Source organism: Myotis lucifugus, unplaced genomic scaffold (assembly GCF_000147115.1).
Source record: "Myotis lucifugus unplaced genomic scaffold, Myoluc2.0 scaffold_0, whole genome shotgun sequence".
NCBI lineage: Eukaryota > Metazoa > Chordata > Mammalia > Chiroptera > Vespertilionidae > Myotis > Myotis lucifugus.
Window position 1 is genome coordinate 40,225,271 of NW_005871048.1, and position 17,734 is coordinate 40,243,004.

A 17,734-nucleotide genomic window follows, 5' to 3' on the forward strand; every position below is an offset into this window, starting at 1 on the left:
AGAGAAAAATGCACAAAAGAAAAGGAGATTTATTTATTTGTACAAAAGTAGAACGACAGGCGTTTGAGTAGATCCAAATAGCATTTTGGGAGGAAAAAAAAATGTGATTCATTGCCAGCTATTAAATCTTGTTTACCCTTCTTTAAACTAACCAGAAACACATTTTGGAAAATGCTAGTTAACAGTTTAAGCAGTGAAAGCCTCCTGTTGGTGCTGCCTTTGCCTCCCTGCCTTCCAAGGGGCAGAGGAGGGGTGAGGCAAGGGACCGTTGTTCTGAGAGTCCGGGGCAAGGGGCGGATTTCCAGGCCTGCTTTCCAAGTTCTCCGCCAGGCTCCGAGAGGGTTCCTCAGCTTCCTCAAAGGGGGCTGCTCACCTCAGGGCAGCGGCGAGAACGTCCATATTTACAAAGTGGTTTCAGATGAAAGGATACAAAACATTACTCCAAAGAGACAGTCACTGACAAAATGACAGGTCCCTCAGAAAGTGCCATTTCCACGATAGCTGTCATTATCATAGTATCTCCCAGAACAACAGCAGACCTGCCAAATGCTGATTCCAGACACAGTTATGTGACCAAAATTCTTCAGACCACTTGACAGGGATCTTGAAAAATGTGCTAAAATTCCAGTTCCTGGGGGAAGCAACCCCTCCAGGCTGACGTGTGCTGTGTGTGGCCCTTCCAGGCTGGTCCCACCCTGTTCCTGCTTCAGGGACCCCACCCCCAGCATCTCCTGGCTAAATGTATTACTAGAAGTATTTGGGTCATCAGTGCCCTTAGAATTAGAAGGATCCACTTGATTTAATTAATTGCACAGACATAACACATTTCTGAAAGAGGCCACCAGCATCTTTTTGCTTTTCTAAGCAAGTAATTCCACCATGAGGATTGCCTAGGGTCTGTGATCTCAGTACTGTCTAGAAAGGGGGTTCTGCTAAGTTTAAGGCCCCAAGGAAATAGGCTCATTAGATCCAAAGAACCACTGTCCCCACTCCCCTGTCTCCTCCCACTGTGGAGGTCTAGGCAGAAAGAGTATCCACATATGGTTTGCTGACTTTCAAGTGTCAGAGCAGTTTGTCTGTACGGGCTCTGCCTCTCCCTCTTCCTCGTAACCTTCAACTTTTCTCTTTTGTCCAACACATCATATTCCCTCACATATTTCTATGACTATTATAAATTCCTTGAGGACAAGAACTGTGTCTTATTCATTTTAAAAAATATTTTTGTTGATTTTTAGAGAGAGAGGAACAGGAGGGAGAGAGAGAGAGAAACATCAATGTGAGAGTGCAACATCAATCAGCTGCCTCCTGCATGCCCCCACTGGGATTCCAGCTAGTAACCCAGGCATGTGCCCTGACTGGGAATCGAACTGTCAACCTTTCAGTACATGGGACACCGCCCAACCAGCTGAGCCGCACTGGCCAGGCCTTATTCTTTTTTATATCTCCTCCCATAACATGGATGAGCCTTGGCAACATTATGCTAAGTAAAAGAGGCCAGGCACAAAAGGCCACAGATGGGATGATTCCACTCAGATGAAATGTCCAGAATAGGCAAATCCATAGACAGAAAGTTGATTTGTGGTAGCAAGGGGTCGGGGGAAGGAAGAATGGGAAGTGACTGCTAATGGTATAGGGTTTCTGTTTGAGTTGATGGAAATGTTCTGGAATTAGATGGTTGTGATGGTTGCTCTACATTATGAATATACTAAAACTCACCAAATCATACACTTTAAAATGGTGCATTACATCACAATTTAAAAATGCAAAAACAAAACAAAAACCCAAGTTGCCAAGAAGCAGCAGCCCCCTTCTTTCTTCCTTCTGAGCCAATGGGGAACCTTGTTCAAACATTCGCATACCCCAGACCTTTTGTGTTTTGGACTCATCGATTGGCTCTTCCATCTTTTCTCCTACCTTCCAGCCACATCTCTGCCCCTCAGTGACCATCATCCGAGACTCAGATGCCATTCCTTGCATCTGCACTCTGCCTTGGTCTTCGGGGCCGGTTGATCTAGATAGAGCTCTCCAGTCAGCACTCTGTCCCTGGGAACCTTGCTCCTGTGAGCTGTTCCTGTGGAAGCCAGATTTGTCGAATGTTGGAAAGCAGCAGGGAGGCTGTTTTAAGAGACTGACTGATAAACAAGGCTTGGCAAACTGCCAACTCGGCAGTCTTCTTTTTTTTACTGCTGTCGTTTCTGCTGTCCTAAGACAAAGACTTGGGGTAGAGAGATGCCTCTCATGGGGATCCTGAGGACACCTCTGCCTGCTCTTCTCCTGCTGTCCCCCGACCCCCGGCTCAGCAGGCACCACCACGAGCACCTCCCTGAGGCCCTTGGGTGGAACCCACACATCTTTTAGCCATAAGTGTGAGGGTTCTCAGGTGCAAACCTCATCACAGTGGCAGCCTGGCCACTTGCTGTGCCCACTCACCTGGCTGCCAGTCTCATGGCCCCCTCTGCTCTGCTCTCTGGGTGATGATGTGCTTTCCTCCCTGTCACAGGTGCCTCAGCCCAGGCACTTTGGAACCCTGCTTACCTCTCACCCACTTCAGAGGAGCACACCCAGGAGCGTTTGATATCCCCACAGATGACTCTGAAGGACACGTGAAATGGGAAGCTTCTCATCATATTGGTTCTGGGGAAAAAAGGGCATCACACCCACCAAAGACTTGCAAGCAGGAATGCTGAGCTATGATGCAACCAACAATGCTGGCTGTCTCATTGGACCATAGTAGTTTAAGCCGGTTAATAAAAACGAAGACTCTGGACTGACTTTTTAAACTGAAGAATAAATTCAAGAATAGTCCTGTGGGTTGAAAAGTATTCAAATGATTCACATCAGATCACTGGACATTGTGTAGTCCACCAGGAGTGCCCGTGGAGCAAGCCGGATCATATATCTGCAGATTTAATGAAAACACATAGCCCTGTCAATGTAAGAAAACACCCAAACCTGTAGAGAATTTTCGTAAGAGTTTATTTGAGCCAAACTGAAGATACATGCTGGGGAGCAAGACCTCAAATGATCCAGAGAATAACAGTTTTGCACCTTTTTTAATGCATTTGAAATTAAGGAGGGAACATAAGGAAGATTACATGGAGGTGGGAGAAAGCAAGGTGGGGATTAGATTACAGGATAGTGAACCGGACTCTAAGCTCTCTTGAGGATCATTACAGTTTATTTCAAAGATAAGTGAACCTACATGCACAGAAACAGTGGACAGGACTTGCTTAAGGCAAAGATAAACCTTGCACTAAAAAGTTATATGCCTGAGGCATCACCCCCGCCCCCCATGACCTGCACAGCTAGGACTTTATGATCAGATCACCCTGTGGGGTTCCTTTCCATAGAAGCCCCCATTTTTGTCCACAGCCCTAATAATTAGGAGCTTTCTGAACTATCTCCTGTAGGCCAAAGAGAAGATACTTGTGGATTTTGAAGTATGTTTTCCTTAATTGTGTTAGTGGGTTCGTCAGAGGGCTGTGGGGTAAGGAACAGACGAAGATTCTGGATGACCCAAGGAAAGGGGAGTTTATTAGCAGCTCTCTGGTGTTCACAGATTGGCAGGCAACCTGGAGAACTGAGCTTGGGATAGACAGAAAGCCAGAGGGAGGAAGCCTGTAGCATGAGAATGAGGCCAGGGCTGGCACAGTCTGGATAAGGCAAAGTTGCCACCCTTGCGTCACTCAAGATTCAAAGTCCAGGAGGCATCCAATTGGTTGAGTGCTTATTCCACTTATGCCAGTGGCTATCCTAACGTGATGGGAGAAGAAAGGACCTAGCCCCTCAGCTTCTGTGATGGGAAGTGAGTGTAGTCCCACCAACACCACACAGGAGGGGGAAAGGTAATTCCCCCACGAGTAATTAGTGTGCTAATTAGGAAAAGGGAACAGATGCTGGGTGGACAAAAGCCAACCATTGTTTATTTCATTCGAAGTACAGAAAATCACTAAATTGAATGACAGCTTCTGACTGGATTAGGGTGTCTAGTTATCTGTAGTGAAATGATTATGTGTTTTACAATGAACCTTAATTTTATGGGAATTCTGGCAAAGGTAATGCAGTCTGGATATGAGCTAAAGGAATATCTGAAACTGTTACTACTACTGCTCAGCTTGACTGTTACAGTGGGGACACAGTGAGCTAGAACATGGAGCATTTATACCGTTAATCTGAGTCACATTAGGTAAGATAAGCTGAATCAACCTCCTTTGTGGGGGTCTTTAGCCATTTTTTCCTGTCAAAAGATTTAATAAGGGGTTAGCACTTCAGGCATTGAGGGGATGGGGCGAGGAGACTCACAAGGCACATAGAACCTCTGAGTAACTCATTAGCATTCACAGATAATATATCTTTCCCATTCACATATGCTATTAGCCAATGAGAGCAGCATAGCCCTGATGAGCAGTAGCCCCTCCCCCGCAACACACACAGTTGGCGATGAGAGCCCTGCCAGTTATTCTGGGTAGAGTGTGTTAGGCAACATTGTTAAGTGGGCTGTTTGCTTTGCTGTGGCCTCTCCTGCCATTTGCGTTTTATTCTTGCAAACAGTGTTGAGTCCTGATGGCTGAAAAAGGTCTACAGTAACTGTGCTGGGCCTGCTCCAGAGAAACAAAGGCGAGAGCATGCCGGACCACAATTGTAAGTTGTACAGCAGCTCATGCCTCCTTAAAGGTATGGTTGCGTAAACACAGGGTAAAGTTAGTAGGCAGTTAGGGGTTGGTGGGAGTCCTTGGGCATTGTGGGGGAAATCACAAATATCACAGCAGCTTTGGAGGGTTTAGCAGCAATTATATGAATGGGAGCTGGAGGAACTGTACCCAGTTCGTGACTTCAGGGAATTGGAAAGAAAAGAAGTGTGATTGCCAAGGCACGGTTTGCTCAGTCTCCAGAGTGGGGAGACCAGGCAGGGCTCCCTCTCCCGGAAATGCTGCCTCACTCCAGGAAGGATGCCTGCACACAGACACAGCCTGCCTCAAGGCGCTGCTCTTTCCCCACTGGTTTCTCTGAGAATCGACTCAGCTTTTCACGTTTGCAGAGCAAGTTAGCAAGGTTTTAGGAGGAGGGAAGTCTGTTTGTCTCTATAGATTTCAGCATGGTTTTGTGGTTGCAGTAGGTATTCCATTAGGATTCTTGGATAAACCACAGATAACATTCTTTATGCCTCTTTGCATGTAATCCTAGTAATAAAATGCTTGCCCAATATTTTATTGATTATTGAGAATTATGAATAATAATGCTTGTGTTGTTGGAGAGCTTCTGGAGAAAGATAATTAGAAACATATTTCTTTGTTGGGGCAATGAAACAATTGTCATGTTAGTTTTTAAGGAATTCTTGTAAAAGAATTAGGATTGCTTCTTTTTTTTTCTTCTTTTTTAAAGAAAGGCAAATAAAGACCATGATGCAATGCTAAAATTAATGATATGCTTGGAAAACTTAGAAATCAGTTTGTGAGAAATACTATTAGTAATGAAAACTAAAATACAAAATTAGTTGTTATGGTTATGTAGCCCCACCTCCAAAATTTTGGCTTCCAGGAATGTGCACATTGAATAGACTCCAACTATGCAGTTTTCCCTAATATTTTTCGGCTTCTTAATATAGCATCATGCATTTTAACTCAAGCTTATAAGATACTTAAGGTCTGTGTCAATATAAACAGGAATAAAATGTCAGTGACCGAACTGTTAGTTTCATGTATAATTTAGCTTATTAAAAAAAAAAAGAAATGTGGAAGTAGCATTTCTCAGTCATAGACAATTTAGTCTATAATTGTATATCTCTAGACACAGCCTCAGAAGGAGTCTTTGTAAAGTTCAACATTGAAATTGAGTCAATATTATGCCTCTGACCTAATATATTTATTTCTCTGAGGCATATGCATGGGGAAATACTTTCATGTATCTGTTAATACATAATTCTTACTATTCCTTAAACTTTAGCAGAAGGGTGTAAAAATCACAGTGTTCTAGCATGGTGGAAAGGATCATTAACTGGGTAGCGACACCAATGAGGAGACTATTGCCATAATTTGAGCAAGAAATGGTGCCAGTGGAGATAGTGAGACGTAGTTGGATTGTGAATACTTTTTGAAAGAAGGCACAATAGGATTTGCTGGCGGACTGCATGTGAGTGTAAGAGGGGGGAGTCAAGAATGACTCCAAGGCTTTTACTGTGAGCCTTGAAGTATGAAGTTGCCATTGTCTGTCATTAGAAGAGCTGGTTTTAGGAGAGATCAAGAGTTTGGTTTGGGACTACTCCATTTGAGGTGCCTTTGAGACTTCCAAGGGAAGCTGCCTGGAAGTCAGTTGGAATAAAAGTCTGTGTCTGGGTGAGAGTCTGGCTGAAGATAGAAATCTGCAGGTTATCCATGCACACCTGCATTTAAAGGCTCGGAAGTGAGAGAGATGAAAAGGGGACTGAGGACAGGGAACCCTGGGTCATGCTAAGATTCGGTGGTGCCAGCACACTGTCGGGTTGCCCCATAACCTCAAGTTTGGGGTGTGGGCAGTGAGCATCAACAAAGCCTCTCTCTTCATCTAGCTCCAAGGGCTGGTCACCACACACAGAGGATGCTAGGAAAGGGGGCATTTTAAAATGTCGAGTTTCCCACTGGAAGTTAAAACAAGAAATGAAGCAGCAGGGGTTTGCTGCCTCCGGCTGCCGAGAGCAGCTGCTGACCAGCGTCTCCAGCCCGGCGAGTGGAAAGCAGACCCTGCCCCGGGAGGCGCTGCTTCCATCCAAACTAAACTTCCCCTCAATGACTTCATTGAAAGCTGGTTTACATCATGAAGAGAAACTCCATTTATTTATTTGTAATAACTTCGGGATTTTATGGACCCACAAGAGGGTGTAATTTAAGAAAACATTAGCAAGCTATTCCAAATACCAAGGTTTTGAAACTTACTGTGCCAAGTAATCATCAATGGAAATATTTCAATAAGAATGAAAGGCAGCAGCAAAAACCCTGTTAAGCAAGTCTTTAGAGGTGGGGAGGTATTGAAATGTATCCTTTTGGTCATGACATCCTGGGGTCCTAGGAAAAGACAACTGGATTTCCAGGAACTCATTATGAACAACATATGACCTAATAGAAGTGGGAGCATCTAATGCCTCCCTCACGGGGCTGGATCCCTGTGAACAACTTAGAAAATACGTGGGCTGTTCCTTTCTCTGTTGCTTTACTTTGAACACAGTATTGGAGGGAATTACATGATGTTTTTTTTTAAATATATTTTATTGATTTTTCACAGAGAGAAAGGGAAAGGGATAGAGAGTTAGAAGCATTGATGAGAGAGAAACATCAATCAGCTGCCTCCTGCACACCCCCTATTGGGGATGTGCCCGCAACCAAGGTACATGCCCTTGACCGGAATCGAACCTGGGACCCTTGAGTCTGCAGGCCGACGCTCTATCCACTGAGCCAAACCGGTCAGGGCTACATGATGTTTTTAAGACAAAATAATTGAGAGGTTACCAAGAAAGAGTGTGAGCTAAGCATGGCTCTCTGCAGAACTCTATTTTTCAAGTTCCCTTTCTATTAGCTATCGTACGTCAGTGATGTTTTTATTTCCTTAAATAGCCAACATCATAAATTTTAGAAAAAATTTGAATCGTGTTCAACCCTCTCCTTTTATTGAAAGCATGCAGGGCCCAATGGTGGGAGACACAAATTCCCCACCCATCAAGTCCTCATCTTTTATCTCCAGGAGACACACATTGAAAGGGGTGGGTGTAGACACATGATCACCTGCTCATCTCACTGCAATTATGTGCTCGTGTATTTTACTTATATATTTAGTCTCCTACTTCCACCTCACTCCACTGGCCTTCCTGAGGGCGCAATTAAATCTTATTTATGTTTACAGCCCCAGACCTATGCTGCTGCTCAACTGTTTAATAAGTTTATGAAATATTTATTATGCTGAACACTGTTAAGCACTGAGGGCCAGGGGGCACTGGGGCTGGGGGGAGAGCAGAATCTACAAAAGTGACTAGATTACCCTTAAGTAGCTCAAATCTTATGGAAAGAGAATTATCACTTCAGAGAAAAATTTAAGACCTTAGGGTTATAACTAACATTTAAATAGCAATTTATAGGTTATAAGATGCTTTTATAGATACTATCTTATCTGGCCCATACAAAAACACTCTGAGCGGGATGCCATTTTCCCTATATTTCAAATGAGGAAATGGCATCAAAGGGAATAAAGGTGGATTTTTACAAGGCCATAAAGCAAATAAGGGGTGAACTTTCGTTCTCCATCCCCCAGTTTGATTCTTGCCCCATTATACCTTCCTCTTCTCACACTGTTCCCCAAGTCAGGACATATTTTTTCTTTAATAACAGCTTTATTGATATTTTAATTCATATATCATAAAGTTCACCCTTGGAAAGGTATAATTCATTGGTTTTTAGTATATTTGCAAAGTTGAGTGTTCTTCATCTCTATGTAATTCCAGAACATTTTCATCACCCCCGAAAGAAACCCCGTATCATTAGCAGTCACACTCCATCCCCCCTCCACCCAGCCTCTTGCAACCACTTCTTTACTTTCTGTCTCCATGATGTGCCTATTCTGAACATTTGATATCAATGGGATCATGCAATATGTGGCCTTTTGTGTCTGGCTTATTTCACTGAGCATAATGTTCTCATCCACGGGGTAATATGTGACAGTACTTCGTTCCTTTTCATGGCTGAACAATATTCCATTGTATGGATATGCTACGTTTTGTTTATTCATTCATTAGTTGATGGATATTTGGGTTGTTTTCACTTTTTGGCTATTGTGAATAGTGCTGCCATGAACATTTGTATACAGGTTTTTGTGTGAAGATATGTTTTCAATTCTCTTGGGTATAGAGCTCTGAATGGGAATTGTTGAATCATATGGTAACTCTGTTTAACATTTTGAGGAACTCCCATACTGTTTTCCAAAGTGACTATACCATTTTACATTCCCACCAGCAATGTATGAGGGTTGCAGTTTCTTGACATCCTTACCAACACTTATTTTCTGTTTGTTTTTTTTAATTTTTATTATAGCCTTCCTAGTGATTATTATGTGATACCTCATTGTGTTTTGATTTGCATTTCTCTGGTGACTAACAATGCTGAACATCCTTCCATGTGCTTATCAGTCATTTGCATACCTTCTTTGAAGAAATGTCTATTCAAATTCTGTGCCTGTTAAAATTTATTATTTTCTTATTGTGTTATTTGACTACTGTGGAGCTATGGAGAAGGAGATGGGATTAGAGCAAGTTAAAACACTGGGCTAAACCTAATATAGGATTGTCTAGGGCAGGGGTCCTCAAACTTTTTAAACAGGGGGCCAGTTCACTGTCCCTCAGACCGTTGGAGGGCCGGACTATAGTTTAAAAAAAAACTATGAACAAATTCCTATGCACACTGCACATATCTTATTTTGAAGTAAAAAAACAAAACGGGAACAAATACAATATTTGTATTTGCATGTGGCCCACGGGCCGTAGTTTGAGGACCCCTTGTCTAGGGTCTGAATTCAAATTCTGGCCCAACTATTTTGTCAGTTGAATAAGTCATACGCTGTTGCTGGCTCAGCTTCCTTTTCTAAGTAACAAGTCTGTTGTGTGTTTCAGAAGAAACTGTAACTGACAATCCAAATGCTGGCAAGGTGTAGAGTAATTGGAACTTGAATCCATTGCTGGTGGGAATGCAAAATGACATAGCTGCTTTGGAAAACAGTTGACAGTTTTGAATAAAATTCAACATACACTGATCATATGGTGCAGCAATCTCAGTCCCAGATACTTACCAAGTGAATGAAAAATTTATGTTCATGTCAGAACCTGTATATGAATTTTTATAGTGGCTTTATTTATGATCACTGAAACCTAGGGAGAAAAATGTACTTCAACTGGTGAAAAGGTAAGCATACATATAATTCCATAAATAGAATTATATTAAAAAATAAAAAGGAACAAGTTACCGTATTCCCAATAACATGGATGAATCTCAACGCATTACACTAAGTGAAAGGAGCCAGTCTCAGTGAACAGTTTTATTTATATGATGTTCTGGGAAAAGTAGTGGCTGCCAGGGGCTGGGGCTGGAAAAAGGGATTGATTACTGCTATTGTTCCCCCAAATTCATATGTTGAAATCTAACTTCTAAGGCTGTGGTATTAGCAGGTGGGGCTTTTGGGGGTGATTAGGTCATAAGGGTGGAGCCCTCATGAATGGGATTTGTGCCCTTATAAAAAAGGGCAAAGACTATGCTGTATATCTGAAACTAATACAGAATAATATTGAATGTAAACTGTAATTGGAAAAACAAAGGGGCAAAGAAAGCTCCCTCGCCCCTTTCACCATGTGAGAACACAGAGAAAAGACAGCTGTTTATGAACCAGGATACTAAATCTGCTAGTGCCATGATTTGGGACTTTCCAGGCTCCAAAACAGGTGACAAATAAATGTCTGTTGCTCCTAAGCCTCCTAACAGTCTGTGATATTTTGTTATAGCAGCCCAAGTGGACTAAGACAACTACAAAGTGGTATAGAAAATCTGAGGGGGTGATGTCATTGTGTAATATCTTTTTGTTTGTTTGTTAATCCTCACCTGGGGATATTTTCCATTGATTTTTAGGGAGAGTAGTGGAGAGAGGGAAAGACAGAAAGAAACATTGATGTGAGAGAAACACATCGATTGGTTGCCTCCTACACAAGCCAGGAACAGGGCCCAGCCCGGGAGGAGCCTACAACCAAAGTATGTGCCCTTAACTGGAATTGAACTCGGGACTTTGGTCCGTAGCCTGATGCTTTATTAAACAGGCTTAATATCTTGGTTGTAGTGGTTACCTGATTGGTATGTTTGTCGAAACATGCAAAACTGTAAAGTAAAAAGGGTACATTTAAAAATATATATTTTTATTTATTCAGAGAGAATGGGAGAGGGAGAGAGAGATAGAAACATCAGTATGAGAGAGAAACATAAACTGGCTGCCTCCTGCATGCCCCTCACTGGGGATCAAGCTTGCAACCGAGGCCTGTGCCCTAACTGGGAATTGAACCATGACCTCCTGGTTCATAGGTCGATGCTCAACCACTGAGCCACGCCAGTCGGGCTAAGAAGGGTACATTTTATTATCTGCAATTTATAAGCCTAATTATAAAAAATAAAGGTAGTTAGGTATTTTTAAAAAAGAAGTTCTCTCTGAAACAGAAAATCTTGAACCCTGAGTCTGGTCAGTTCTTGGGTACCTCCTTCCCTACAGGAGGCTGCTTGGGTCTGACCCCTAACTTTCCCACCATTGAAACTGAAGACCTGTAGACCCTCAGGTATCTGAGTTGAAATGGGTCTTAGAACTGGTCCCGTTTACTCCATGGCTCTGTGCTGTGCTCACACTCTCCCGAGAACATTTGGTGAGTAAGAATCCCACCCCCAGTGCGTGCTGGGGGCAAGAACCGCAGGGGGGAGTGCAGCGGTTGCAAGCTGCTGAGCGATGCTCTAGTGTTATTTTCCACCTCCACGGAAATCTTGTGACCACATCATGATTCGGATTATATCCATAGCTGGAGCTACTTTACACTATTCTCACTCCCTTGGCAGAGAGCACAATGCAAAGACAACCAGCCACATGTGCCAGGAAAACTAGCTGCGTGGAGGTGTGTAGGGTATAGCATAGAAACTATTGTCTTCATCTTTCTTTTTTCCTGCAATATCTTAAAGAGCCCTTTCTGGTAAGATGTTAATGTTTATTTGACTACAACTTTGAAATTTATATGAAAAGACAACCAGTTAAAGGGAAGTCAGGAAAAAAGCAACAAGTGACACTAACCAGCAGAGGACAGTGGACACATTAAACATACCAGAGGGAGCATGTTTTCACTTCGTTCTGATTATATACTGTGTGCACAGGACACGCTTTCCCAGGCCTGGATTTGGGTCTGGGCTGCCCTCCAGTGTGAAGCTCTGGGAAGATGCTCAGCCAGCCAGTGTGCCCTGCTGTGAAGGTAGATAGAGTGCTCTGAAGACTCAGGCTCCGCCCAGCTCCTATCTTGAACTTTCTCCAGAGCCAGACTAGGATTTCTGGGAACCTACTGCTCATGGACCAAGATTAGGAAAAGAAATCCCTGGGAGGCGGTGAGGGATGGAGAAGTGGTGGGGAAGGTTCCTGAACCTTCTGAAGCTGCTTTCCCTCCTTGCTTGGTGTATTCTGTCAGGCAGACAGGGCCTCCAGGGAAGGGGCTGGCCTCTTGATGGGAGGTACTGGGGAGCCTGCTCACACCTCTCCAGCCCAGGGCAGCTGCATTTTGAACCCGGGTGTTTGGTGGTATTCTGCAGTTCTTTAATTCCCTCTGCGCCATTGGTGAGTCTGTGACCAGCGTGAGGTCTGTAGTGAGAGGTGCAACAGAAGCAAACAGCTGTACGCATGTTCACATGAATAGCTGGGACTTGGGTGGGAGAGCCATCAGAAGTTTGTGTGCACTCAGGAGTGGTGGCTGCGCAGGGGGAATGTCAGAGGAGAGACCAGGCCCTGCAGAGTCACCTTTTCAAATGTGCTGCCTGCTAAAGCGTGATGGGGAGGGCCAGCAACTCCATGAAGCTGGGAGATTTGCTCTGAACTCGCCACGAGAAAATCTCCCTTCAGTACTGGCTGGGGGAGAGAGAGATTTTACAAAAGCAAGATGGAATCTTTCAAAGGCCACTAGATGACACAGCCTCTGTCTCTGACACTTGTGAAGGTAACTTTTTAATCTCCCTGCCTTTTTTTTACTCACCTACTCAGGCAGGTGAAGGATAGTAAAACAAGCGCCGGAGAGAATAGTGGGCTGGGGTTAGCTATGCTGAGTGTCACCAGGCTGTGCAGGTGGCAGCCCCAGTTCCTTGAGGTCCACTTAGCTCTGAGGCCAGGGAGAGGACCCCTGTGCATCTCCCTGAGATCGTCCCACACGTGATCTGCCACCTCCTGCACTCTGGGCCCCTTTCCCAGTGTGCCCCCCTCCTCCCCTTCCTCCAAGTAGAGACTTTCAGTACCTTCACTTTCTTTGTTCAATTTCAGTCTAGTTGTAGGTTGCTAATGCTGCACTAGCAATATACTTGTTGCATATTATGTTTTTGTCTTTTTTCATATTGTTGTGCAACCATTGCTACCATCTATTGCCACCATCACTACCGTCCATCTCCAGAACTCTTTCATCTTGAAAAACTGAAACTTAAATAACTCCTCTTTCCCACTACACCAGCCCTTGGCAACCACATTCTACTTTCTGTTTCTACAAACTTGACTGCCCTAGGTGCCTCAAATAAGTGAAATCATGCAGTGTTTGTCTTTGTTGTGACTGGCTTGTTTCACTTAGCATACTGCCCTCAAGGTTCATTCATGTTGTAGAACTTCATCTGTCAGAATTTCCTTCCTTTTTAAAGTTGACTAATATTCCATTGCGTGTATATATAATATTTTGCTGATCAATTCATCTATTGATGAACATTTGGTTTTAATGTTTGGGATATTGTGAATAATGCTGCTGTGAATATGGGTGTACCAATATCTCTTTGAGACCCTGCTTTCGATTCTTTTGTATATATACCCCAAAGTGGATTGCTGGATCATATGGTAGCTATATTTTTAATTTTTTGAGGAACTACCAGACTGTTTTCCACATCTTACATTTCTAAAAACAGTGCACAAGGGGTCTGATTACATCCTTGCCAACATTTAACACGTTTCCTGTTATTTTGATAGTAGTCATCCTGATGGGTATGAGGTGGCATCTCATTGTAGTTTTGATTTGCATTTCCATAATGATTATTGAAGTTGAACATCTTTTTATGTGCTTATTGACCAATTGTATATATTCTTTGGAGAAATGTCTATTTAAGACATTTTTTAAGCAGATTACTTATTTTTTCTTGTTAAGTTTAGGAGTTTTCTATATGTTCTGCACATTAATCCTTTATCAGAAATGTGACTTGAAATATAATTTTTAATAACATATTTAACCCTGCCAGACCAATAATACTATTGCTAACTATCACTGAGCCTTTACTATGTGTCTGGTCCTACTAAGGGCTTTACATACATTATCTCATTTAATCCTTCAAACAAGGCTATGTGATTACCTTCTGTTTACAGAAGAGTAACCAGTGGTAAATAAAAAAAATGATGGGATTTGAACTTGGATCTGCTGACTGTAAAACCCTACACAGAAGTTCTACACTAGACAGCTTCAAAGGGATGGGTGTGGTCCAGGGACCGGATGTGGGAGCAGGCATATACTTTGGCAAATAAAAGAACCCAGGTTCTCGTCTGAATCTGCACTAACTGAGGGACTGTAGTGGGCTAAATGGTGGCCCCACAAACAACATGTCTATGTCCTAATCCTTGTAATCTGTGAATATTACCTTATAGGATAGAAGAATATAAAGCAAAAGATGTGATCAGTGATTCTAAGAGGAGGAGCTGGTCCTGGCTTATCTAGGTGGAACCACATGTCATCACATATGTGCTTATTAGAAGTAGACAAGGGAGATAGCGCAGACGGAAGGGAGAACACAGAGGTCCTCACAGAGGCAGGCAATGTGAAGACAGAGCAGAGAGAGATGCAGCCACAAGCCAAGGAATGCCAGCAGCCTGCGGAAGCTAGAAGGGACATGGAAAGGTCTTTTCTGAGAACCTCCAGAGAGAACACAGCCCTGCCATCACCTTAATCTTGGACTTCTGGCCCCTGGAACTGTGAGAGATAAATGTCTGTTGGTTAAGCCACCCAGTTGGTGGTAATTTGTTACAACGTCCACAGGAAACTAATACAGGGACCTCCGACACATGAGTTTACTCCTCCACAAAATGAGCATGTGGACTGGGACCACAGTTTAATTGGCTGCTGCTCTGGAATCACCCACCCCTGGAGTCACCAGAAGTTAACAACATTCTGAGGTTTGAGCATCGCCCCAAAGTAACTGAAGCAGAGCCACTTGGGTGTGGGCTCAGAAAACAGAAACTGTGAACGCTCTCCAGGGGAGTTGAATGGGGCCCAAGGTGCAGGCCTCCTGGTTTCCATGTCTGTTCCCTTAAGAGTCTGATTCTCACAGAACTGCACTCAGCATTCACTGTCTTCACCTTCCTCCAAAGCCTCAAGAAACAGTGTGACCTTCTGAGTAGGAGAGAACCAAGACTTTCCAGAATGGAAAGTCAAAGGAGTCCTCCCAGGACCGCAGAGGGGGATGGGGAGTTTAGGGAGAAAGGGGAGAGGCCAGTAGGGCAGCGGGTGGAAATGAAAATGCCTGGGAGGTCTGGGGAGCCTTCAATAACATTGGATTGGACAACGGAGGGGGCTGCAGGGCCAGGGGGAGGCACCTGTGAAAATAGCAAATACTTGAGCCAGAGACGGTACACATCCTGCCCTGGCTCTTCCAGGTTCCCCGCAGAGGCAGGGATCACAGGCCGAGGGCGGTGTGTCTCCCACGATGTCAGTGTTCCCCAGGGCCTATCAGGAATTTGACAGGGGACTAGCTCAGGGGCTGCAGTGACATCTGAGAAAGGCATATGAGCGATACAGCAGGAGCGCTAGGTCATCATTCCTAAAGATATGGCTTTAACCTCTGTCCCCTCCCGCCCACCAGCTTTGGGAGATCCTGACAAACCAAAAAACTTCTCTACAAGGGATGAGTGGGGAGTGTGGAGGGGGAGGGCCTCTGCTAGGCGCCATCCTCTCCCCCTCCTGTCCCCCCTGTGGCCGCCCCCCCCAACACACACACACAGCTGACGGACACTTGAGAACTTTCCTTCCCAAGCCTGCGTCCTGCTGGTTCAGGGCAAAGTGTGCAGCTTTCCCACCAGGATCAGTGAGGAAATGGCCTGGTTTAGACTCGAGCAGACTGGTTTGTTTTCCCAGCAAGACCTCAGCTCCGTTAAGGGAGCCCCAGCAATGCCCATTTTTCCAGGGTGCCTGTCCCTCCCCACCTCCCTCTCTGGGCTCTGGGAACACATCACCTAGTGTCTGTAAGGCTTCTGCTTCTTGTTTGACATCCCTTATTTACAAAGCAAACAGAATGTTCCTTTTAACACACATCATGCTAAGTTTATTAATGCAGAAAACAACCCCAGGGGGCCGGCCCAGGGGACCCCCGAAACTGGCCAGCACAAACTCTTCAAACGCTCAGTGCGTCAGATCCTTTAGGACAATATTTCACACAATGGAGTAAAAATAATATTTTTCTTTGGGCCTTTCCAGCCGCTTTTGTGGCGAGCAGACAGAAATTATTTTCTTACTCTGCTCCCAGAGCAGAAATCTGGACGAAGCTGCGTTTATTTGTTTAACACAATGATTTCATCCTAAATGTCTCGACAGCAAATAGTTGGTGGTTTAATAAAGGGCCTTTGAAAGGAGGCTGGAGCTGGGGAGATGTGAGGCATGTGGCTCTCCGGGGCCCAGTGGCCATGAGCTGCTGTGACTGGGGCACAGAGGGATTGGGTGCCCCCCTTAAGCTGTCGGGGAGGTCTGGGGGTCGTGGCATGTTATGGCTCCCTGATCTGAATAATTTGTGCTGCTTTTATCCTGAGGAAGGAAGGAGACTGACCCTTTGGTCACAAATGCCAGATCTTCCCCAAGACCAGTTCTGCCAAATATAGACAGACACAAACCCAACAGCAGATACTCAAACTTGCTTGGAGAAAGGAGGCCTTTGTATTCATTTCTGCCTTCCCTGATTAAAAATTATGTCCCATGTCAACCAAATGTTGGTTGCTGTTCTGATGCCAGCCCTGATTCAGGAGAGAAAACAAGGCTGGGTCAGGCCTAGTGACTTCCCCAACAAGCAGAACCCTTCCCTCCAGACAGCCAGGTCTTCAACCTGCAATTAGAAGTGTCAACAAAAACTCAAAAGGCTCATTTGTGCTTCACTTCTCTTCCTGGGGATGAATTGTCAGGGGGAGTGAAGTGAAACAAATACACACAGAGAAGAGCCAGGAGAGATGGTGAGTGGTATAAAAATTGCCCAGGTGGCCCCAGATCCTCAGTTACACTCCCTCATTCTACAGAGGAGGAGGGTGGCCCAGAAAGGGACAGCAATGTGTCTGAGGACACACAGCTATTAGAGCTGTGACTGGAACCCAGGAGTCCAACTTCTGGGATAAAAATGGAAAGAGTTTGATCTAGCCTTAAGATGACAAAATCAAAATTATGGGTCTCATTTTTGCCTAGTGGGACTTGGATAGAACAATTGATTTGGTTCCTGGAACAATTGATTTGGGTCTGAATCAGCTCCCAGAAGGGATGCAAGAACCAGCAAGAGAATGTCTGTTTACCTCACACAGATATAGTTCCAATTGTAAAAGTCAAACTTACTCATTGAAGATTATATAAAATACTAGTGGCCTGGTGCACGAAATTCGTGCACTGGGAAGGAGGGTGTCCCTCAGCCAGGCCTGCACCCTCTCCAATCTGGGACCCCTTGGGGGATGGGATTGGGCCTAAACCGGCAGTCAGACATCCCTCTCGCAATCCGGGACTGCTGGCTCCTAACTACTCACCTGCCTGCCTGATTGCCCCTAACCACTTTGCCTGCTGGCCTGCTCGCCCCCAACTGTCTCCCTGCTGGCCTGCTTGCCCCCAACTGCCCCGCATGCTGGCCTGCTCACCCCCACCTGCCCTCCCTGCCAGCCTGCTCACCCCAACTGCCACCCCGCGCCAGCCTGATCGCCCCCAACTGGCTCCTCCTGCCAGCCTGCTCACCCCCAACTGCCACCC

General features: G+C 44.7%; 1 long non-coding RNA gene across 1 annotated transcript; it reads right to left on the bottom strand.

The window, feature by feature from the left end:
- Nucleotides 1-16,044: 16,044 nt before the first annotated feature.
- LOC111825821 lies at nt 16,045-16,888 on the bottom strand. Its single transcript, XR_002829026.1, has 2 exons — nt 16,839-16,888; nt 16,045-16,543 (listed from the first exon to the last, which is right to left on the bottom strand). It is a non-coding gene; the product is annotated as an uncharacterized LOC111825821 (long non-coding RNA).
- Nucleotides 16,889-17,734: the final 846 nt, after the last annotated feature.